The 17739-nt window shown below is 47.5% G+C and overlaps 1 long non-coding RNA gene across 2 annotated transcripts in view; it reads left to right on the top strand.

Moving 5' to 3' along the window:
• The window catches only part of LOC137334641 (uncharacterized), a 31431-nt gene that overhangs the window by 7361 nt on the left and 6331 nt on the right, over positions 1 to 17739 (top strand). Inside the window, exon 4 of one of the 2 annotated variants that reach the window (XR_010966195.1) lies at positions 2339 to 2386. The exons of the other annotated variant lie outside the window; for it this stretch is intronic. This is a non-coding gene — a long non-coding RNA (uncharacterized lncRNA). Of the gene's footprint in view, positions 1 to 2338; positions 2387 to 17739 lie in introns of those variants that run through there. 2 annotated transcript variants of the gene reach the window in all.

Raw genomic sequence — 17739 nt, 5'->3', positions numbered from 1 at the left:
TGTATGGGGTGTTAGAAGGGGAGAGTATCTCTGTATGGGGTGTTAGAAGGGGAGAGTATCTCTGTCTGGGGTGTTAGAAGCGGAGTGTATCTCTGTCTGTTGTATTAGAAAGGGAGTGTATCTCGGTACGGGGTCAGGGAAGGGTTGACTATCTCTGTATGGGGCCGTAGAAGGGGAGAGTATCTCTGTATCGGGTGTTAGAAGGGGAGATTATCTCTGTGTGGGGGTTTAGAAGGGGAGAGTATCTCTGTATAGGGGATCAGAAGGGGAGAGTCTCTCTGTATGGGGGGTTAGAAGGGGAGAGTATCTCTGTATGGGGTATTAGAAGGGGACAGTATCTCTGTCTGGGGGGTTCGAAAGGGAGTGTATCTCAGTATGGGGGGTTCGAAAGGGAGAGTATCTCTGTATGGGGGGTTAGAAGGGGAGAGTATCTCTGTATGAGCGTTCGAAGGGGAGAGTATCTCTGTATGGGGGGTTAGAAGGGGAGAGTATCTCTGTATCGGGTGTTAGAAGGGGAGATTATCTCTGTGTGGGGGGTTAGAAGGGGATAGTATCTCTGTATGGGGGTTAGAAGGGGAGAGTATCTCTGTATGGGGGGTTAGAAGGGGAGAGTATCTCTGTATGGGGGTTCGAAGGGGAGAGTATCTCTGTATGGGGGGTTAGAAGGGGAGAGTATCTCTGTATGGGGGTTAGAAGCGGAGAGTATCTCTGTATGGGGGGTTAGAAGGGGAGAGTATCTCTGTATGGGGGGTTAGAATGGGAGAGTATCTCTGTATGGTGGGTTAGAAGGGGAGAGTATCTCTGTATGGGGGGTTAGAAGGGGAGAGTATCTCTGTATGGGGGGTTAGAAGGGGAGAGTATCTCTGTATGGGGGTTAGAAGGGGAGAGTATCTCTGTATGGGGTGTTAGAAGGGGAGAGTATCTCTGTATGGGGGGTTAGAAGGGGAGAGTATCTCTGTATGGGGGTTCGAAGGGGAGAGTATCTCTGTATGGGGGTTAGAAGCGGAGAGTATCTCTGTATGGGGGGTTAGAAGGGGAGAGTATCTCTGTATGGGGGGTTAGAAGGGGAGAGTATCTCTGTATGGGGGTTGGAAGGGGAGAGTATCTCTGTATGGGGGTTGGAAGGGGAGAGTATCTCTGTATGGGGGTTGGAAGGGGAGAGTATCTCTGTATGGGGGGTTAAAAGGGGAGAATATCTCTGTTTGGGGGGTGAGAAGGGGAGAGTATCTCTGTATGAGGGGTTAGAAGGGGAGAGTATCTCTGTATGGGGGGTTAGAAGTGGAGAGTATCTCTGTATGGGTGTTAGAAGGGGAGAGTATCTCTGTATGGGGGGTTAGAAGTGGAGATTATACTGTGGGGGATTGCAGGAAGGAAGACGTCACCACCTAGGCCGACCAACAAGCGAACGGACTCTTCATTCTCCGATTGGATGATCCTTGACCGTCAGAATCGCCAATACTTTTATAAATAATAAACAAAAGTGCTCAAAGGAAATGAAAAAAATACACAAACTTTTATTAATTCCCCTATGATTCATCTTATGGATTTGCTTGTAGCAGTGCCGAGGCCACCCAAAACCTGCAGGCCCAGCGAACATTTTACCCCTGAAAAATGGGCAATAATCAGTTGAATTTCTTCCCCGTCGTAATTTGAAGGGACACAAGCACAATGAGAGAGATGTCCAACCTGCAGATCATTGTGTCTGATAGTAACTGACCATACAGGCTGCTGGTGTGTGCACGTTCAAGTCAAGTTCCTTTACTGAGAGCTATTAACCCCCCATTGAGAACCTAATAGATGTTCCGTATACTCATCTCTAATCTATAATCCGTATACTCATCTCTAATCTACTCATCTATACTCATTTTTGTTTGTTGTTTTTTTTGGTGATTTGTATATTCTGAGACCTGGCAGGTAACACCTGTCTGTCTGCACACTGATTGCCTTGGCAACAGGCAGTTGAAAAAACTGTCTGTTATCACCAAGCATTGTTCTGTGAATTATAAATGCGACTTCATTTTGAGGATTTCATTTCCACATCGTTCACCTGAGGAAGGAGGTAGCCTCCGAAAGCTTGTGAATTTAAAATAAAATTGCTGGACTATAACTTGGTGTTGTAAAATTGTTTACAATTGTCAACCCCAGTCCATCACCGGCATCTCCACATCATCTCTAATAGGCCCAGGTAGGAATGTTGAATAGAGAACGAGTCACAGATCTGGGCTCTGTCTGTCTTCATTATGAGGCACATTTACTGTTAATGACCAGCTAATCGTATTCTGCACTTTCATTGATGTATAATGTGAGCACTGAGACCTTCTCCTTTCTTTAATGGCAGCGTGTCAAATGAGTGCAGATTCACTCGATGTGTCACGGTCTACACACCGTAAGTACAATGATAGCTAGCCTTAAATTGAAAGACATTTAGGTCTGTTTCAGAAGAAGCCGTTGGGAGGAATTCGAGAATTGGTGATCCAGCACTCTGGGACTGGATCACCAATTCACGACAACGCAAAATCGTCGAGCAGAAATTGATAGCCAAGTTCCGCACCCATGAGGACGGCCTCAACCGGGATCTTGGGTTCATGTCACGCTACACGTTACCCCACCAGCGAACAAATGTTATCTGTTTTTAATATAATGGGTCATTTGCTGGCTTTCTCTGCCTTCCGGATGTTTCTGCCTCTCTCTGTTTTTTTTTCCTGTTTGTTTTTTTGTTGAATGTGTATTCGGGGGTTCTGCAGGTGACACCTCTCTGTCTGAACACGGTGATTGCCTTGGCAACGGGCAGTTGCAGGGGCAGTCTGTAAACACCATGTATTGTTCTGTGATGTATAAATGCGTAGGCTTCAAGGAGCTCCTGAACATTTACCTGACGAAGGAGGAAGCCTCCGAAAGCTTGTGAATTTAAAATAAAATTGCTGGACTATAACTTGGTGTTGTAAAATTGTTTACAATTGTCAACCCCAGTCCATCACCGGCATCTCCACATCTGGGACTGAACAGCAAGGCACTGGTTCTTGTCCACAATTCACGATATGGTGAACTTCACAGCTCACTATATCCTGGTCAATGGAGGCCATGCTACCGCCCGGTTAATGTTTAACCACACAAACCAAAAGTGCTGAGCCAGTTCAATTCTGGTTCGGCACTGAATCAGTTTTCCTGTGAAGTGGGAGGAGTGTTTAAAAGGATAGAGTGCCTGGATGAATTGAAGGGATTTAGAGGGGGTGAGAATCTCTGTGAATTGACTTGACTTGCATTTTTTATATAGCACCTTTCACAATCTCAGGACGTCCACGAGCCCCTTACAGCCAATTATGTACTTTTGAAGTGTAGTCACTGTTGTAATGTAGGTAATGCGCAGCCAATCAGTTTGAGTGATGTTGGATGAGGGATAAAAATTGGCCGGGACACCAAGCAGAACTCCCCTGCTCGTCTTTGAAATACTGTCATGGGCTGTTTTGCGTCCTCCCGTGAGGGCCGACATCACCTCTGCAAGACAGCACCGCCAACATTGCAGCACTCTGTTAGTGCTGCACCAGATTGTCAGCCTGGATAAGAATATAAGAACATAAGAAATAGGAGCAGGAGTAGGCCATATGGCCCCTCGAGCCTGCTCTGCCATTCAATCAGATCATTGCTTATCTTCAACCTCAATTCCACTTACCTGCCCGATTTCGATATCCATTGATTCCCCTAGTGTCCAAAAATCTATCTATCTCAGCCTTCAATATACTTTGTGTGCTCAATTCTCTGTAGATTTGAACCCACAACCTTCAGAGGCGAGGATGCTGCCCACTCAGCCGTGGCTGACACCTCTATTGGTGCGATGCAACAGGGAGAGTACCTGTGTAAAACGGATTAGAGAGGGAGAGTACCTCTTTTTGGGGGGTAGAAGAGGAGTACCTCTGTGGATTTGAGGGACACAGTATCTCGATATATGGGGGGATTGGTGGGGGTGAGCATCTTTGTATGGGGGGTTAGAAGGGGAGAGTATCTCGACATATGGGAGGACTAGAAGGGGAGAGCATCTCTGTATGGGAGGTTAGAATAGGAGAACTTCTCTGTGTGGGGCATTAGAAGGGGAGATTATTTCTGTATGACGGGGTGAGAACGGGAGATTATCTCGTATGGGGAGGTTAGAAGGGGAGAGTATCTGTGTATGGGGGGCTGGAAGGAAAGAGTATCTCTATTTGGGGGGCTGGAAGGAGAGAGTATCTCTATATGGGGGGCTGGAAGGAGAGAGTATCTCTATATGGGGGGCTGGAAGGAGAGAGTATCTCTATATGGGGGGCTGGAAGGAGAGAGTATCTCTATGGGGGGCTGGAAGGAGAAAGTATCTCGATATGGGGGGGCTGGAAGGAGAGAGTATCTCTATACGCGGGGTTAGAAGGGGAGAGAATTTCTGTATGGGGGGTTAGAAGGGGAGAGTATCTCTGTATGGGGTGTTAGATGGGGAGATTATCTCTGTATGGGGTGTTAGATGGGGAGATTATCTCTGTTTGGGTGGTTAGAAGGGGAGATTATCTGTGTATTGGGTGTTAGAAGGGGAGAGTATCTCTGAATGGGGAATTGGAAGGGGAGATTATCTCTGGATGGGACCGTAGAAGGGGAGAGTATCTCAGTATGGGGAGTTCGAAGGTTGAGTATCTGTGTGTGGGGGGTTGGAAGGAGACAGTATCTCTGCATGGGGGGTGAGAAGGGGAGAGTATCTCTGTTTTGGGGGTTAGAAGGGGAGAGTATCTCTGTTTGGGGGGTTAGAAGGGTAGAGTATCTCTGTTTGGGGGGTTTGAAGGGGTGAGTATCTCTGTTTGGGGGGTTAGAAGGGGAGAGTATCTCTGTATGGGGGGTTAGAAGGGGAGAGTATCTCTGTATGGGGGGTTAGAAGGGGAGAGTATCTCTGTATGGGGGGTTAGAAGGGGAGAGTGTCTCTGTATGGGGGGTTAGAATGGGAGAGTATCTCTGTATGGGGGGTTAGAAGGGGAGATTATCTCTGTATGGGGGGTTAGAAGGGGAGAGTATCTCTGTATGGGGGGTTAGAAGGGGAGAGTATCTCTGTATGGGGGGTTAGAAGTGGAGAGTATCTCTGTATGGGGGGTTAGAAGGGGAGAGTATCTCTGTTTTGGGGGTTAGAAGGGGAGAGTATCTCTGTTTGGGGGGTTAGAAGGGTAGAGTATCTCTGTTTGGGGGGTTTGAAGGGGTGAGTATCTCTGTTTGGGGGGTTAGAAGGGGAGAGTATCTCTGTATGGGGGGTTAGAAGGGGAGAGTATCTCTGTATGGGGGGTTAGAAGGGGAGAGTATCTCTGTATGGGGGGTTAGAAGGGGAGAGTGTCTCTGTATGGGGGGTTAGAATGGGAGAGTATCTCTGTATGGGGGGTTAGAAGGGGAGATTATCTCTGTATGGGGTGTTAGAAGGGGAGAGTATCTCTGTATGGGGGGTTAGAAGGGGAGAGTATCTCTGTATGGGGGGTTAGAAGTGGAGAGTATCTCTGTATGGGGGGTTAGAAGGGGAGAGTATCTCTGTATGGGGGGTTAGAAGGGGAGAGTATCTCTGTACGGGGGTTAGAAGGGGAGAATATCTCTGTACGGGGGTTAGAAGGGGAGAGTATCTCTGTATGGGGGGTTAGAAGGGGAGAGTATCTCTGTATGGGGGGTTAGAAGGGTAGAGTATCTCTGTTTGGGGGGTTTGAAGGGGTGAGTATCTCTGTTTGGGGGGTTAGAAGGGGAGAGTATCTCTGTATGGGGGGTTAGAAGGGGAGAGTATCTCTGTATGGGGGGTTAGAAGGGGAGAGTATCTCTGTATGGGGGGTTAGAAGGGGAGAGTATCTCTGTATGGGGGGTTAGAAGTGGAGAGTATCTCTGTATGGGGGGTTAGAAGGGGAGAGTATCTCTGTATGGGGGGTTAGAAGGGGAGAGTGTCTCTGTATGGGGGGTTAGAATGGGAGAGTATCTCTGTATGGGGGGTTAGAAGGGGAGATTATCTCTGTATGGGGTGTTAGAAGGGGAGAGTATCTCTGTATGGGGGGTTAGAAGGGGAGAGTATCTCTGTATGGGGGGTTAGAAGTGGAGAGTATCTCTGTATGGGGGGTTAGAAGGGGAGAGTATCTCTGTATGGGGGGTTAGAAGGGGAGAGTATCTCTGTACGGGGGTTAGAAGGGGAGAATATCTCTGTACGGGGGTTAGAAGGGGAGAGTATCTCTGTATGGGGGGTTAGAAGGGGAGAGTATCTCTGTATGGGGGGTTAGAAGGGGAGAGTATCTCTGTATGGGGGGTTAGAAGGGGAGAGTATCTCTGTATGGGGGGTTAGAAGGGGAAAGTATCTCTGTATGGGGGGTTAGAAGTGGAGAGTATCTCTGTATGGGGGGTTAGAAGGGGAGAGTATCTCTGTATGGGGGGTTCGAAGGGGAGAGTGTCTCTGTATGGGGGGTTAGAATGGGAGAGTATCTCTGTATGGAGGGTTAGAAGGGGAGAGTATATCTGTATGGGGGGTTAGAAGGGGAGAGTATCTCTGTATGGGGGGTTAGAAGGGGAGAGTATCTCTGTATGGGGGGTTAGAGGGGGAGAGTATCTCTGTATGGGGGGTTAGAAGGGGAGAGTATACTGTGGGAGATTGCAGAAAGCAAGACTTCACCACCTGAAGTTACCAACAAGCAAACAGACTCTTCATTATCCGATTGGAGATTCTTGACCGTCAGAATCTCCGATACTGTTATAATTAACAAACGAAAGTGCTCAAAGGAAATGAAAAATAATAGACAAACTTTTATTAATTCCCCTATGATTGTTCTCCTGGATTTGCGAGCAGCAATGTCCAGGAAATTAATCTTCAATTCCTGGAGACCCCAGGACAATCCTGGAGGTTTGGCAACCCTATTAGGACCTTTGCACTCGGGTCCTGCAACTGTCTTCGGACCCTGATTTGCATATGCAAGATGTCTAACACCCATTGCAGCCAGGCATCTTGGTCACCTAAAAGGCCCTGCTTCGAATATGGCGACCGGCTCACTTGCAGTGCTGATCAGGCACGTGAGGTGGCCACCCAAAACCTGCAGGCCCAGCCAACATTTACCCCTGAAAAATGGGCAATGATCAGTTGAATTTCTTCCCCGTAGCAATTTGAAGGGACACAAGCACAATGAGAGAGATGTCCAACCTGCAGATCATTGTGTCTGATAGTAACTGACCATACAGGCTGCTGGTGTGTGCACGTTCAAGTCAAGTTCCTTTACTGAGAGCTATTAACCCCCATTGAGAACCTAATAGATGTTCCGTATACTCATCTCCAATCGGCCCAGGTAGGAACGTTGTAGAATAGAGAGCAAGTCACTGATCTGGGCTCTGTCTGTCTACGTTATGAGGCACATTTACTATTAATGTCCAGCTAATCGTATTCTGCACTTTCATTGATATATAATGTGAGCACTGAGACCTTCTACTTTCTTTAATGGCAGCATATTCAATGAGTGCAGATTCACTCGATGTGTCACGATCTACACACCGTAAGTACAATTATAGCTAGCCTTAAATTGAAAGACATTTAGGTCTGTTTCAGAAGAAGCCGTTGGGAGGAATTCGAGAATTGGTGATCCAGCACTCTGCGACTGAACAGCAAGGCACTGGTTCTTGTCCACAATTCACGATATGGTGAACTTCACAGCTCACTATATCCTGGTCAATGGAGGCCATGCTACCGCTCGGTTAATGTTAAACCACACAAACCAAAAGTGCCGACCCAGTTCGATTCTGGGTCGGCACTGAGTCAGTTGACCTGTGAAGTGGGAGGAGTTTTTGAAAGGATAGAGTGCCTCTATGAATTGAAGGGATTTAGCGGGGGAGAGAATCTCTGTGAATTGACTTGACTTGCAATTTTTTATATAGCACCTTTCACAATCTCAGGCTACCCCCAAGCTCCTTACAGCCAATCATGTACTTTTGAAGTGTAGTCACTGTTATAATGTAGGAAATGTGTAGTCAATCAGTTTTAGTGATGTTGGATGAGGGATAAAAATTGGCCGGGACACCAGGCAGAACTCCCCTGCTCTTCTTCAAAATACTGTCATGAGCCCTTTTGCGTCCACCCGAGAGGCAGACATCAGCTCTGCAAGGCACTGCCAACAGTGCAGCACTCCCTCAGTGCTACACTAGATTGTCAGCCTGGATAAGAACATAAGAATGTAAGAAATAGGAGCAGGAGTAGGCCATACTGCCCCGCAAGCCTGCTCCGCCATTCAATCAGATCATGGCTGATCTTCAACCTCAATTCCACTTTCCTGCCCGATTCCCATGTACCCTGATTCCACTAGAGTCCAAAAATCTATCTATCTCAACCTTCAATATACTTTGTGTGCTCAAGTCTCTGTAGATGGATTTGAACCCACAACCTTCAGAGGCGAGGGTGCTGCCCACTCAGCCGTGGCTGACACCTCTATTGGTGCAATGTAACAGGGAGAGTACCTGTGTAAAAGGGATTAGAGAGGGAGAGTACCTCTGTATGGGGGGTAGAGGAGGAGTAGATCTTTGGATTTGAGGGGGAAAGTATAAGAACATAAGAAATAGGAGCAGGAGTAGGCCAATAGGCCCCTCGAGCCTGCTCCGCCATTCAATAGGATCATGGCTGATCTGATCCTAACCTCAAATCTAAATTCATGTCCAATTTCCTGCCCGCTCCCCGTAACCCCTAATTCCCTTTACTTCTAGGAAACTGTCTATTTCTGTTTTAAATTTATTTAATGATGTAGCTTCCACAGCTTCCTGGGGCAGCAAATTCCACAGACCTACCACCCTCTGAGTGAAGAAGTTTCTCCTCATCTCAGTTTTGAAAGAGCAGCCCCTTATTCTAAGATTATGCCCCCTAGTTCTAGTTTCACCCATCCTTGGGAACATCCTTACCGCATCCACCCGATCAAGCCCCTTCACAATCTTATATGTTTCAATAAGGTCGCCTCTCATTCTTCTGAACTCCAATGAGTGGAGTCCCAATCTACTCAACCTCTCCTCATATGTCCACCCCCTCATCCCCGGGATTAACCGAGTGAACCTTCTTTGTACTGCCTCGAGAGCAAGTATGTCTTTTCTTAAGCATGGACACCAAAACTGTATGCAGTATTCCAGGTGCGGTCTCACCAATACCTTATATAACTGCAGCAATACCTCCCTGTTTTTATATTCTATCCCCCTAGCAATAAACGCCAACATTCCGTTGGCCTTCTTGATCACCTGCTGCACCTGCATACTAACTTTTTGATTTTCTTGCACTAGGACCCCCAGATCCCTTTGTACTGTAGTACTTTCTAGTTTCTCGTCATTAAGATAATAACTTGCTCTCTGATTTTTCCTGCCAAAGTGCATAACCTCACATTTTCCAATATTATATTGCATCTGCCAAATCTCCGCCCACTCACCCAGCCTGTCTATATCCCCTTGTAGGTTTTTTATGTCCTCCTCACTCTCTACTTTCCCTCCCATCTTTGTATCATCTGCAAACTTTGATATGTTACACTCGGTCCCCTCCTCCAAATCGTCAATATAGATTGTAAAGAGTTGGGGACCCAGCACCGACCCCTGCGGAACACCACTGGCTACTGGTTGCCAGTCCGAGAATGAACCATTTATCCCAACTCTCTGCTTCCTGTTAGATAACCAATCCTCCACCCATGCCAGAATATTACCCCCAATCCAGTGATTCTTTATCTTGAGCAATAATCTTTTATGTGGCACCTTGTCGAATGCCTTCTGGAAGTCTAAATACACTACGTCCACTGGTTCCCCTTGATCCACCCTGTACGTTATGTAAATTTATGTATTTCGATTTATGGGGGCATTAGTGGAGGTGAGCATCTCTGTATGGGGGTTAGAGGGGGAGAGCACCTCTGTATGGGGGGTTAGAGGGGGGAGAGTTACTCTGTATGGGGGGTTAGAAAGGGAGAGTATCTCGATATATGGGAGGATTAGAGGGAGAGAGCATCTCCGTATAGGGGGTTAGAAGTGGTGAGTATTTCTTTATGTGGGGTTCATCGGGGTGAGTATCTCTGTATGGGGGGGCTAGAAGGGGAGAGCATCTCTGTATGGGGGGGCTAGAAGGGGAGAGCATCTCTGTATGGGGGGTTAGAAGGAGAGAGTGGGGGAAACATTGGATTGAGGGCCATTTTTTTTTACTCTTTCATGGGATGTGGGCATCGCTGGTGAGGCTGACATTTTTTGCCCATCCCTAATTGCCCTTGAGAAGGTGGTGGTGAGCCGCCTTCTTGAACCGCTGCAGTCTGTGTGGTGAAGGTGCTCCCACAGTGCTGTTAGGAAGGGGGTTCCAGGATTTTGACCCAGTGACGATGAAGTATCGGCGATATATTTCCAAGTGGGGATGGTGTGTGACTTGGAGGGGAACGTGCAGGTGGTGTTGTTCCCATGTGCCTGCTGCTCTTGTCCTTCTAGGTGCTGGAGGTCGCGGGTTTGGGAGGTGCTGTTGAAGAAGCCTTGGCGAGTTGCTGCAGTGCGTCCTGTGGATGGTACACACTGCAGCCACAGTGCGCGGGTGGTGGATGGGGTGCTAATCAAGCGGGCTGCTTTGTCCTGGATAGTGTTGAGCTTCTTGAGTGTTGTTGGAGCTGTACTCATCCAGGCAAGTGGAGAGTATTCCATCATGCTCCTGACTTGTGCCTTGTTGATGGTGGAAAGGCTTTGGGGAGTCAGGAGATGAGTCACTCGCCACAGAGTACCCAGCCTCTGACCGACTCTTGTAGCCACAATATTTATGTGGCTGGTCCAGTTAAGTTTCTGGTCAATGGTGACCCCCAGGATGTTGATGGTGGGGGATTCGGTGATGGTAATGCCGTTGAATGTCAAGGGGAGGTGGTTAGACTCTCTCTTGTTGGAGATAGTCATTGCCTGGCACTTGCCTGGTGCGAATGTTACTTGCCACTTATCAGCCCAAGCCTGGATGTTGTCCAAGTCTTACTGCATGCGGGCATGGACTGCTTCACTATCTGAGGGGTTGCGAATGGAACTGAACAGTTTGCAATCATCAGCGAACATTTTTGGGCATAGGTGGCGTCATGTGCTATTACCCCGCGCCCAATGACCCCTGCGCAGGCATGACCCAAGTTTCGGCCGGCCCGAGGACTTACCTGCAATCAGTGTTCCATTCCAGGTCTTGGACGTAGAATCAATGCAATTTGCACTTTCCACCACCAGAGGGAGCTCAATCTCTTAAAGGGAGGACGTTTCTTGGCGATCTCTTAAAGGTAGCTAGTACCTGATATTTGCTGAAAATAACAGTTTACTGTCTGCAGAGTCTGAACGGAGTTCAGACATCACACATGTAAAACACAGATGCAGATCCCATCCCTATGTTTACACACTGATGAGTTATGTTAAAACATTGAATAAAGGTTGCGCACTACTAAATGCCACATCCTCCAATCTGCACACCAGACCTCATCAATCTGCCGATCTGAGTTGGTACCAGGCCTGGGAGAGTGCGTGCACCAAGGTTCTCTGCTGATGCACTAGAGGCCTTGGTGCAAGAGGTGGACAGAAGGAGGGACATCCTATATCCGCGGCGGGTGGGAAGGGGGTGGGGTATGGGGGCAAGAAGCCCTCCAGACATATATCCAAAAGGCAGTGGGAGGCAGCGGGGGACGAAGTCAATGCCGGGCGCACAGTATCATGAACATGGATGCAATGCAGGATGAAGTTCAATGCTTTGACATGAGTGGTCAAGGTGAGTGAGGTCAACTGTCAAGTGGCGTCTCCCACCAACTGCATCACGCACTACACCCCCATCCCCCACATACCAACAAACTCTTTCTATCAGTACTCAACTCTTCCAACCAGATGCTTCCTCTTACCCTTATACATTACCACTGTTACAAGCCGCCCATCCACAACTCACAGGCCACACACACTGCAGCTATTCAACCATGACAGGCTGCACACGGACTGCAGCGGTTCAAGAAGGCGGCTCACCACCACCTTCTCAAGGGCAATAAGTGATGGGCAATAAATGCTGGCCTCGCCAGCGACGCCCACATCCTATGAACGAATAAAAAAGGCTCATCACCCAAACATATGTCCCGCTTTCTTGCAGGAGAAGGTGGCACATATCAAGGAGCAGCATGTAGCAGTGTCATTTAGCCCCTCGAGCCTGTTCCACCATTCAATGAGATTATGGTGGACCTGTGAACTAACTCCATATACCCACCTTAGCCCCATATCCCTTAATACCCTTGGTTCACAGAAATCTATCAGTCTCAGATTTAACTTTCACAAGTGAGCTAGCATCAACTGCCGTCTGCAGAAGAGCGTTCCAAACCTCTCCCCCCTTTGCGTGTAGAAGCCTTTCCTAACTTCACTCCTGCACATCCTGGCTCTAAATGTTAGGCTATGTCCCCACATCTCGGAGACCTCCAAAGACAGTTACAAATGTCTCAGCAGCCTGAAGCAATAATCCAGCCACAAACCTGTAAATCTTGCACATTCCCTTTAAATAGCACCGGTGAGGGGACCTCCAGGCACTCTAAGACACGTTCAGATGGTTGGGGTTAAGAATGTGCATTGAGTTGAGCGTTAAGTCCCAAAATGGTGTCGATCACTTTAAATCAGCGTTGCACGCTGATTAAAGCCATTTTCTCCCTACTTTACATGATTCCAGCGTTTGTTATCTGCGCCTGCGCTAACTCCTATACCAAGATGGTGTCTGGCGCAAGTCACGTTGGAAACTTGCGTGTGCATCCAGGACGCCATCTTGGATGTCGGAGAGGCCGTGTCACGCCAAAACAACGGCCCAATTTGGCACCCAGGATCTCTGTATGGGGGGTTAGAATGGGAGAGTATCTCAGTAATGGGGTGTTAGAAGGGGAGAGTATCTGTATATTGGGGGTTAGATGGGGAGTGTATCTCTGTATGGGGGTTTAGAAGGGGAGAGTATCTGTGTATTGGGGGTTAGAAGGGGAGAGTATCTCTGTATGGGGGGTTAGAAGGGGAGAGTATCTCTATGGGGGGGTTAGAAGGGGAGAGTATCTCTGTATGGGGGGTTAGAAGGGGAGAGTATCACTGTATGCGGGATTAGAAGGGGAGAGTATCTCTGTATGGGGCATTAGAAGGAGAGAGTATCTCGGTATGGGGAGTTCGAACATAGAAATATAGGAACAGGAGTAGGCCATTCAGCCCCTTGTGCCTGCTCCGCCATATACCTGCCTTTGGCCCATATCCCTTAATACCTTTGGTTACCAAAAAGCTATCGATCTCACATTTAAATTTAGCAATTGAGCTAATATCAATTGCCGTTTGTGGAAGAGAGTTCCAAACTTCTACAACCCTTTGTGTGTAGAAATGTTTTCTAATCTCGCTCCTGAAAGGTCTGGCTCTAATTTTTAGACTGTGCCCCCTACTCCTAAAATCCCCAAACAGCGGAAATAGTTTCTCTCTATCCACCCTGTCTGTTCCCCTTAATATCTTATAAACTTCGCTCAGATCACCCCTTAACCTTCAAAACTCCAGAGAATACAACCCCAATTTGTGTGGGGGTTAGAAGGGGAGAGTGTACTGTGGGAGATTGCAGGAAGGAGAAAGTCACCACGTAGGGTGACCAACAAGGAACAGACTCTTCATTATCCGATTGGATGATTCTTGACCGTCAGAATCTCCAATACTTTTATAATTAATAAACGAAAGTGCTCCAAGGAAATGAAAAAATACACAAACTTTTATTAATTCCCCTATGATCGGTCTCCTGAATTTGCAAGCAGCAGTGTCCAGGAAATTAATCTTCAATTCCTGGAGATTCCAGGACAATCCTGGGGGTGTGGCAACCCTATTAGGACCTTTGCACTTGGGTCCTGCAACTGTCCTTAGGACCCTGATTTGCAAATGCAAGATGTCTAACACCCATTGCAGCCAGGCATCTTGGATACCTAAAAGGCCCCGCTTTGAAAATGGGGCCCGGCTCACTTGCAGTGCTTATCGGACACGTGAGGTGGCCACCTAAAACCTGCAGGCCCAGCCAACATTTACCCCTGAAAAATGGGCAATGATCAGTTGAATTTATTCCCGTAGCAATTTGAAGGGACACAAGCACAATGAGAGATAGATATCCAGATAGGCTAACTGGTCTGTAATTCCCTGTTTTTTCTCTCCCTCCTTTTTTAAATAGTGGGGTTACATTTGCCACCCTCCAATCTGTAGGAACTGTTCCAGAGTCTATAGAATTTTAGAAGATGACCACCAATGCATCCACTATTTCCAGGGCCACTTCCTTTAGTACTCTGGAGTGTAGATTATCAGGCTCTGGGGATTTGTCAGCCTTTAGACCCATTAATTTTCCTCGCACTTTTTTTTACAAATACTGGTTTCCTTCAGTTCCTCCCTCTCACTAGACCCTTGGTTCCCCCTAACATTTCTGGCAGGTTATTTGTGTCCTCGTTTGTGAAGACAGAACCAAAGTATGTGTTTAATTGTTCTGCCATTTCTTTGTTCCTCATTATAATTTCCCCCATTTCTAACTGTAAGGGACCTACATTTGCCTTCACTAATCTTTTGTTCTTGACATATTTATGGAAGCTTTTACAGTCAGTTTTTATGTTCCCTGCTAGTTTACTCTCATACTCTATTTTTCCCCTCTTAATCAATCTCTTTGTCCTCCTTCGCTGAATTCTGAACTGCTCCCAATCTTCAGGCTTGCTGCTTTTTCTGGCAATTTTATATGTCTCCTCTTTGGATCTAATACTATCCCTAATTTCTTTTGTAAGCCACAGTTGAGCCACCTTTCCTGTTTTATTTTTGCGCCAGACAGGAATGAATAATTGTTGTAATTCCTGCACACATTCTTTAAATATTAGCCACTGCCTATCCACCGTCATCCCTTTCAGTAAAGTTCCCCAATCTATCCTAGCCAACTCACACCTCATACTTTCATAATTTCCTTTATTTAGATTCAGGACCCTAGTTTTGGATTCGACTACTTCACTCTCCATCTTAATGAGGAATTATATCATGTTATGGCCGCTCTTCCCTAAGGGACCCCGCACAACAAGATTGTTAATTAATCCTTTCTCATTGCACAATACCCAGTCTAGGATCGCCTGTTCTCTAGTTGGTTCCTCAACGTATTGGTCTAGAAAAACATCACGTACACACTCCAGGAATTCCTCCCCCACAGTATTATTGCTAATTTGGTTTGACCAATCTATATGTAGATTAAAGTCACCCATGATTATAGTTGTACTCTTCTTGCGTGCGTCTCTAATTTCCTGTTTAATGCCCTCCCCTACATCTCCACTACTGTTTGGGGGCCTATAGACAACCCCTACCAACGTTTCCTTGGTGTTTCTTAGCTCCACCCATACAGATTCCACATTGTGATTTTCCGAGCCAATATCCTTCCTCACTATTGCATTGATTTCCTCCTTTACTAACAACACTACCCCACCTCCTTTCCCTTTTTGCCTGTCCTTCCTAAATATTGAATACCCCTGGATGTTCAGTTCCCATCCTTGGTCACCCTGCAGCCATGTCTCCGTAATCGCAACTATATCATACCCGTTAATATCTATCTGCGCTGTTGATTCATCTAGCTTATTGCGAATGCTCCGTGCATTAAGACTTGTCTTTTTCAGATTGCTAGTCATCTTAGTTTTATTTTGCACTGTGGCCCTATTTGTTTTTTGCCCTTATTTTCTCTGCCTTCCACTATTGCTTCTTCCGTTTCTGTCTTTTGTTTCTTTCCTTGTTTCCCCCTCCTCTGTCTCCCTGCTCAGGTTCCCATCGCCCTGCCATTCTAGTTTAAACCTTCCCCAACAGCACTAGCAAACATCCCCACGAGGACATTGGTCCCGGTTCTGCTCGGGTGTAACCCATCCCGCTTGTACAGGTCCCACCTTCCCCAGAACCGGTCCCAATGTCCCAGGAATCTAAATCCCTCCCTCCTGCACCATCCTTGCAGCCACGCATTCATCTGGTCTATTCTCCTGTTCCTATACTCATTAGCACGTGGTGCTGGTAGTAATCCTGAGATTACTACCTTTTGAGGTCCTGCTTTTTAATTTATCTCCTAACTCCTTAAATTCACCTTGCAGGACCTCATCCCTTTTTTTTACCTATGTCGTTGGTACCGATATGGACCACGAGTGCTGGCTGTTCACCCTCCCCCTCCAGAATGCCCTGCAGCCGCTCCGTGATATCCTTGACCTTAGCACCAGGGAGGCAACATACCATCCTGGAGTCACGTTTGCGGCCGCAGACACGCCTATCTGTTCCCCTGGCAATTGAATCCCCTATCAATATAGCCCTGCCACTCTTATTCCTCCCCTCCTGTGCAGCAGAGCCACCCGTGGTGCCACAAACTTGGCTCTTGCTGCTTTCCCCTGATAAGCCATCTCCCCCAACAGTATCCAAAGCGGTATATCTGTTTGAGAGGGAGAACGCCCCAGGGGACTCCTGCACTACCTGCCTAGTCCTTTTACTCTGCCTGGCGGTCACCCATTTCCTTTCTGCCTGCATAATCTTTACCTGCGGTGTGCCCACCTCACTGAACGTGCTATACACGATAGTCTCAGCATCGCAGATGCTCCACAGTGAATCCACCCGCAGCTCCAGCTCCGAAATGCGGTTAGCCAGTAGCTGCAGCTGGACACACTTCCTGCACACATGGTCGCCAGGGACACTGGCAGTGTCCATGACTTCCCACATAGTGCAGGAGGAGCATATCATGGGTGCGAGCTCTGCTGCCATGACTTGCCTTAGATTTACACTGCGTTCACCTCTCAGACTCTCTTCCCGCTCTCGGGACTCCCCTTTTACACTGCACTCACCTCTCGGAACCCTCCTTTTACACTGCGCTCACATCTCGGACTCTCCTTTTACACCGCGCTCACCTCTCGGACTCTCCTGCCGCTCTTGGACTCTCCTTTTACACTGTGCTCACCTCTCGGACTCTCCTCCCGCTCTCGGACTCTCCTCCCGCTCTCAGACTCTCCTTTTACACTGCGCTCACCTCTTGGACTCTCCTCCCACTCACTGGTTCTTGTCCACAATTCACGATATGTTGAACTTCACAGCTCACTTTATCCCGGTCAATGGAGGCCATGCTACCGCTTGGTTAATGTTAAACCACACAAACCAAAAGTGCTGACCCAGTTCGATTCTGGGTCGGCGCTGAGTCAGTTTTCCTGTGAATTGGGAGGAGTGTTTAAAAGGATCGAGTGCCTCTATGAATTGAAGGGTTTTAGAGGGGGAGAGAATCTCTGTGAATTGACTTGACTTGCATTTTTTTATGTAGCACCTTTCACAATCTCAGGAGGTCCCCAAGCCCCTTACAGCCAATCATGTACTTTTGAAGTGTAGTCACTGTTGTAATGTAGGAAATGCGCAGCCAATCAGTTTGAGTGATGTTGGATGAGGGATAAAAATTGGCCGGGACACCAGGCAGAACTCCCCTGCTCTTCTTCAAAATACTGCCATGGGCTCTTCTGCATCCACCCGAGAGGCAGACATCACCTCTGCAAGACACGGCCAACAGTGCAGCACTCCCTTAGTGCTACACTGGAGTGTCAGCCTGGATAAGAACATAAGAAATAGGAGCAGGAGTAGGCCATATGGCCCCTCGAGCCTGCTCCACCATTCAATCAGATCATGGCTGATCTTCAACCTCAATTCCACTTTCCTGCCCGATTCCCATGTACCCTGATTCCCCTAGAGTCCAAAAATCTATCTATCTCAACCTTCAATATACTTTGTGTGCTCAAG

This window comes from Heptranchias perlo, chromosome 2, assembly GCF_035084215.1.
Source record: "Heptranchias perlo isolate sHepPer1 chromosome 2, sHepPer1.hap1, whole genome shotgun sequence".
Taxonomy (NCBI): Eukaryota; Metazoa; Chordata; class Chondrichthyes; order Hexanchiformes; family Hexanchidae; genus Heptranchias; species Heptranchias perlo.
The sequence above is the reverse complement of the archived record's forward strand: the minus strand, read 5'-3'. Positions and strand labels throughout refer to the sequence as shown.